This window comes from Symphalangus syndactylus, chromosome 15, assembly GCF_028878055.3.
Source record: "Symphalangus syndactylus isolate Jambi chromosome 15, NHGRI_mSymSyn1-v2.1_pri, whole genome shotgun sequence".
In the NCBI taxonomy this organism is placed as follows: Eukaryota; Metazoa; Chordata; class Mammalia; order Primates; family Hylobatidae; genus Symphalangus; species Symphalangus syndactylus.
In genome coordinates, this window is record NC_072437.2 from 41,060,995 (window position 1) to 41,067,046 (window position 6,052).

Consider the following 6,052-nt stretch of genomic DNA (forward strand, 5'->3'; position numbering starts at 1 on the left):
GCGGGAGGATCATGAGGTCAGGGGATGGAGACCATCCTGGCCAATATAGTGAAATCTTGTCTTTACTAATACAAAAAAAAAAAAAAAAAATTAGCCAGGCATGGCAGCGTGTACTTGTAGTCCCAGCTACTCGGGAGGCTGAGGCAGAAGAATTGCTTTAACCTAGGAGGCGGAGCTCGCAGTGAGCTGATAGCACGCCACTGCACTCCAGCCTTGACAACAAAGCAAGACTGTGTCAAAAAAAAAAAAAAGACCAGGCGCGGTGGCTCACGCCTGTAATCCCCGCACTTTGGGAGGCCGAGGCGGGCAGATCACCTGAGGTCGGGAGTTCAAGACCAGCCTGGCCAACATGGAGAAACCCTGTCTCTACTAAAGAGTACAAAATTAGCCAGGCGTGGTGGCGCATGCCTGTAATCCCAGCTACCTGGGAGGCTGAGACAGGAGAATTGCTTGAACCAGGGAGGTGAAGGTTGCGGTGAGCCAAGATCGTGCCATTGCACTCCAGCCTGGGCAAAAAGAGCAAAACACCGTCTCAAAAAAAAAAAAAAAAGTATCATCAATAAAATAAGAAAAGAAAAACAATTAATTTTTAGTTGTTTCATACATGACTATAAATTCGTAAGGAATTTATTCATAATTATTTGCTGCATCTATTGCAAGAATTGAGACCATTCTCTGCAGCCAGGCTGTCAACATTCCCGACATCACTCCAAAGGGACACACAGTCATTGTGAAGGGTCCCAGAGAAACCTGTGGAGGGACTTCAATCACATCAATGTACAACTCAGTCTCATTGTAAAGAAAAAGAGGAGGGTAGGAGTTAACAAATGGTGGAGAAATGGAAAGGAACTGGCTATTGTTCACACTATTTGAGGTCATGTACAGAACGTGATCCAGGGTGTTGCATTGGCTTTTATTCTAAGATAAGGTCTGTGTATGCTCACTTCCCCATCAGTGTCATTATCCAGGAGAATGGGTCTCTCTTGAAATCTGAAATTCCTTGAGTGAGAAATACAGATTCAGGGTTTGGATGAAGCCAAGTGTTACTTGATTAGAATCTCAGGCCCAGAAAGATACATTAATCCTTGAAGGAAATGACATTGAGCTTGTTTCAAATTCAGCTGCTTTGATTTAGCAAGCCACAATAATTAGAAACCACAATATGAGGCCGGGCATAGTGGCTCATGCCTGTAATCCCAACACTTTGGAAGGCTAAGGTGGGCGGATCACCTAAGGTCAGGAGTTCGAGTCCAGCCTGGCCAACATGGTGAAACCCTGTCTCTACTAAAAATACAGACATCAGCCAGGCATGGTGGTGTGCACCTGTAGTCCCATCTACTCGGGAGGCTGAGGCAGGAGAATCACTTGCAGCTGGTAGGTGGAGGAAATAGTAAGCATAGGTCATGTCCCTGAGCAACAGAACAAGACTCTGTCTCAGAAAAAAAAAAAAAAAAAAAAAAAACCGATATGAGAAAATTTGGGGGTGGTATCTATGTCTCTGAAAAAGGAACAGTTGTTCAGCAGGCTGAGCAATAAGAGCTAAGATTTGACCAGCTACAGAAACAAGATGCCAGATGATTCCTAAGAAATATTTGTGATATTTTAATGATGCAATAAAAGACCTCTATTACTCTGAGGGAAAAAAGAATTTATTCGTAAAGAAACCAATTCAGAAAAAAAAAGAAATCAGCTCATAACAAAGCTATCTTAGAAATACAGGCCTTCAGGCCAGGCACGGTGGCTCACGCCTGGAATCTCAGCACTTTGGGAGGCTGAGGCGGGCAGATCACTTGAGGTCAGGAGTTCGAGACCAGCCTGGCCAACATGGTGAAACCCCATCTCTACAAAAAATACAAAAATTAGTGCTCACTTTGGCAGCACATATACTAAAATTTTGAATGATACAGAGATTAGCATTGGCCCCTGCCCAAGGATGACACACAAATTCGTGAAGTGTTCCATATTTTGTGCAGTCTGGGAAGATCATTTCAATATCTGCTAACTAGCACTAAGGAAACAGTGTGAATCTAAGCAAAAACAGGTGGCACCCAATGACAAAATTGTGGTTTTCATTAAAAAAAAAAAAAAAATTAGCCGGTTATGGTGGCATATGCCTCTAATCCCAGCTACTCGGGAGGCTGAGGCAGGAGAATCGCTTGAACCCAGGAAGTGGAGGTTGCGGTGAACTGAGATCACACCTCTGCACTCCAACCTGGGTGACAGAGTAAGACTCTGTCAAAAAAAAAAAAAAAAAATATATATATATATATATATATGCCTTCAATGAAAAGTTCCCTATGTTCAATTGTTTTCAAGTATCAGCTTGATTATCATAAGCAAAATCCACATATAGTTTTCTGAAATTTTTAGGACAATTCTTTCTTCAAGGGAAAAACCCCGTCTCTACTAAAAATACAAAAAATTAGCCGGGCATGGTGGTGCATGCCTGTAATTCCAGCTACTCGGGAGGCTGAGGCAGGAGAATCGCTTGAACTCGGGAGGCAGAGGTTGCCGTGAGCCAAGATTGTGCCATTGCACTCCAGCCTGGGCAACAAGAGCGAAACTCCGTCTCAAAAAAAAATAAAGAAAACAAACAAACAAACAAACAAAAACCTTAACAGCTCTGTCATTTAGAGTAATCTGGGTAAAAAATTAAGGTAGGCACTTGCGGAAATGCAAAAGCTCTGAAAAAACGTTCCTGCATTGAACAAACTTACAATATATCATCTGAAGAGAAAAAAAAACTGAAAACAAATATATGAAAAGTTAGAGAACAATTATGTGGTCCTGAAAGTAAATGTAAAAGTTGTTTGAAGAATGGGTGTTCTGGTATCTTTAGTCTCCAACCTCTAATGTAGAATGACTTTATGATCAGGCTAAGTAAGCATTAGCCCATACATCATGCTTTGTGAAGCAAGGGGCATGACCTCTCATCCAATAATATCTCCTAAAATTCCTCCCTTTGGCGCAGTTATCTGTGTGCTTCTAGGTCCTAAACGGAACATGCACTCATGTGTGTAAACCCTCTTCAGTCTCAGGATGAAGGAATGTAGCAGTATATTGGGGTTAGTATCAAATCAGCCTTATCCATGACTACTCACATCCCACTTTCCAAAGCAGGGATCCTGCTATTAGTCTTCCTGACCTCAGAGCCCAGCCATAGAAACTGAGTCTTGTTTTCACTTTGATTCACTCCCTGTTGACTCCAGGTCCTCTAGCACTGGAATCCAAGAATTTATGCCCCCTCAGTCCAACCCCTCCACAACATACACACCTAGCACTCTCTAAAGTCCTTTGTTGGGGCTCAGGAAGTGATACTCAAAAGTAAATATCTCATTGCACACACTGTGTAGAGCCCCGACTTTCATGGAAGCCCATTGGCAACACCACTGCCTGAAATGAGACACAACTGTTAACTGTTTAGCTAGACTGGCCTATTCTCAGGACTGAGAGACTGATTCAGTGGCTTGTGAGACCATCTATCAATCAATTTTTGGACTGTGAAACTTCTTGAGGAAGTTTCAGAATTAGAAATGTTGGGGTTCAGAAAATGAAACCCCAAAGTGAAGGCTTGCAAAGCAAATTCTCTGTCCAACCTTCTGCCATCCTGTCTCTTGCCCCTCATTCTCCCTGAGGCAAGCCATAGAAATTAGAATGCTTTTTCTCTAAAGCCCAGTCCTAAAGCCTAAAAATACAACTTTATCCTTCCCCCATCTTTCTGTGTAATACCTGGCCATAAAGAAATTAGACCCTCATTCCAGAGGAGTCCTGCTCCATATCCCAAAGGAAAGTGTTAGCAAAAATTAAAATCCTAAGCCTCTCAACTGACTGAATAGACCCCCTTCTAGGCCAAGGTGATCTGAAAGAAACCTGAAGAACTAGTTCAGGCCATGACAAGAAGTGGGGTCTGACATGCCTTATCATACTCTGTTCTCTTTGGAGTTAAGGCACCTCTGACCAGCATTAACACTGAAATAGAGATCATAGGCTGGGTGTGGTGTCTCATGCCTGTAATCTCAGCACTTTGTGAGGCTGAGGCAGGTGGATCACCTGAGGTCAGGAGTTCAAGACCAGCCTGGCCAACATGGTAAAACCCTGTCTCTACAAAAATTAGCCAGGCATGATGGTGGGTGCCTGTAATCTCAGGTGCTTGGGAGGTTGAGGCAGGAGAATTGCTTGAACCCAGGAGACAGAGGTTGCAGTGAGCCAAGATCACACCACTGTACTCCAGCCTGGACAACAGAGCAAGATTCGATCTCAAAAAAAAAAAGAAAGAAAGACATCATAAGGCTGACGAAACAGATTCTTTGTAGCAATAAGATAGCAAACTCAACCTAACTCTCTTATAGTATCACATGACAAATAACAGGCCCCCCCAAAAAACAAAGTATTTTACCCCAAAATATATTTATTTGAAATATTTTCAGATGGCCCTGCAAATCTGTCTCTTGTGGGGAAAATCTACATTCAGTAAATAATCCCCTTCCCTTTTCTTGTCTTTTCCTGATCCAGGAGAGATTTAAGTAAGAGTCTGGCATCTTTTATGTCCCATAAGAGACATTTACATCTATTCTCTCTGAAGCCTATTATTTAGAGGCTTCACCTACATAATAAAAACCCTCCTTATCTTAACTCAAGCATTTCTTTATGCTGACTTCAAGTCATCAGGCAAAGCTTAATTATTATCATTATTTTTGTTTTGTTTTGTTTTGTTTTTGAGATAGGGTCTCACTTTGTCACCCAGGCTGGAGTGCAGTGGTGCAATCACAACTCACTGCAGCCTTGACTTCCCAGGCTCCAGTAATACTCCTTCCTCAGCCTCCCAAGTAGCTGGGATTACAGGCATGTGCCACCACACCCAGCTAATGTTTGTATTTTTAGTAGAGATGGGTTTTTGCCATGTTTCCCAGGCTGGCTTTGAACTCCTGAGCTCAAGCAATCCACCTCCCTTGGCCTCCTGAAGTGCTGGGATTACAGGTGTGAACCACCACACCCAGCCAAGCTTAATTATTTCAACCAATTGTCAATCAGAAAATCTTTGAATCCATCTGTGACCCAGAAGCTCCCCTTCCCCACCTTCCCCCCTCACTTTGAGATGTCCCACCTTTCTGGGCCAAATCAATGTATACCTTATATGCCTATAACTTCTGTCTCCCTAAAATGTATTAAACCAAGCTGTAACACAATCCTCTTAGGTGCATGTTCTCAGGGCCTCCTGAGGCTGTGTCAAAGGCCCTGCCACTCATATTTGGCTCAGAATAAACCTCTTCAAATATCTTACACAGTTTGGCTTTTTTGTCAACAAAATAATGCTACATAGAAAGACCAAGAAAAATCTGGACAGGCTTTGCCGAGTTTCCTGACTCTGTCTATTAGCATCAGAGCATTAGATTTTATCCTTTTTGTCCAATCATATTTTATATGGCCATCCATACTTCATTGAACATCAGCATAAAATGCAACAGTTTTCCCTGCATCTTTGGGTCTTCATTCTGAAGCCTCCCATATCATATCAAACTTAAATAAATTTAAGTTTGCTTAAATAAATTTATTATTCTTTTCTCTTGATAACCTGTCTTTGTTATAGGGGTGTTAGCCATAATCCTTAAGATGGAGAGGAAAGTAATGACCTCATTTCTGCCTCTGCACTTTCCAGAGCCTAGAAATTCCACATCTAAACTCTAGCAGCAATGGCTGGATCTCCTTATTAGAAACTGCTTCTCCCTGATGTTAATTGTCACTTGCTAAACCTCTCCGTGGTATTTTCCAGAGTGTTAAAATGATCTGATGATGGTATCTTGCACACCAGTGATGAGTAAGGTTGATTTAGGAGATCTGACCTGCTACTCTGTTATTTCCTTTCTGTTTTACCATTCCGCAAGGGCACCTCACAAAAATGACTTTTAAGAAGACAGCAGCTCTCAGTCGACGACATACAGTTCCTTTTCTTTCCCAATGAGTGACACCTCCTTCCTTTCACTCTTTATTGCCTATTGCTTAGGGTTCTCCTCATTCTGCACCCCATTCCCAGCTTGTTGATTGTTTAGAGGCA

General features: G+C 42.3%; 1 non-coding gene across 1 annotated transcript; it reads left to right on the top strand.

Moving 5' to 3' along the window:
* Nucleotides 1–1,862: 1,862 nt before the first annotated feature.
* Nucleotides 1,863–1,968, top strand: LOC129464315 (U6 spliceosomal RNA). The gene has a single exon (XR_008651542.2). It is a non-coding gene; the product is annotated as a U6 spliceosomal RNA (small nuclear RNA).
* The last annotated feature ends 4,084 nt before the right edge of the window (nucleotides 1,969–6,052 follow it).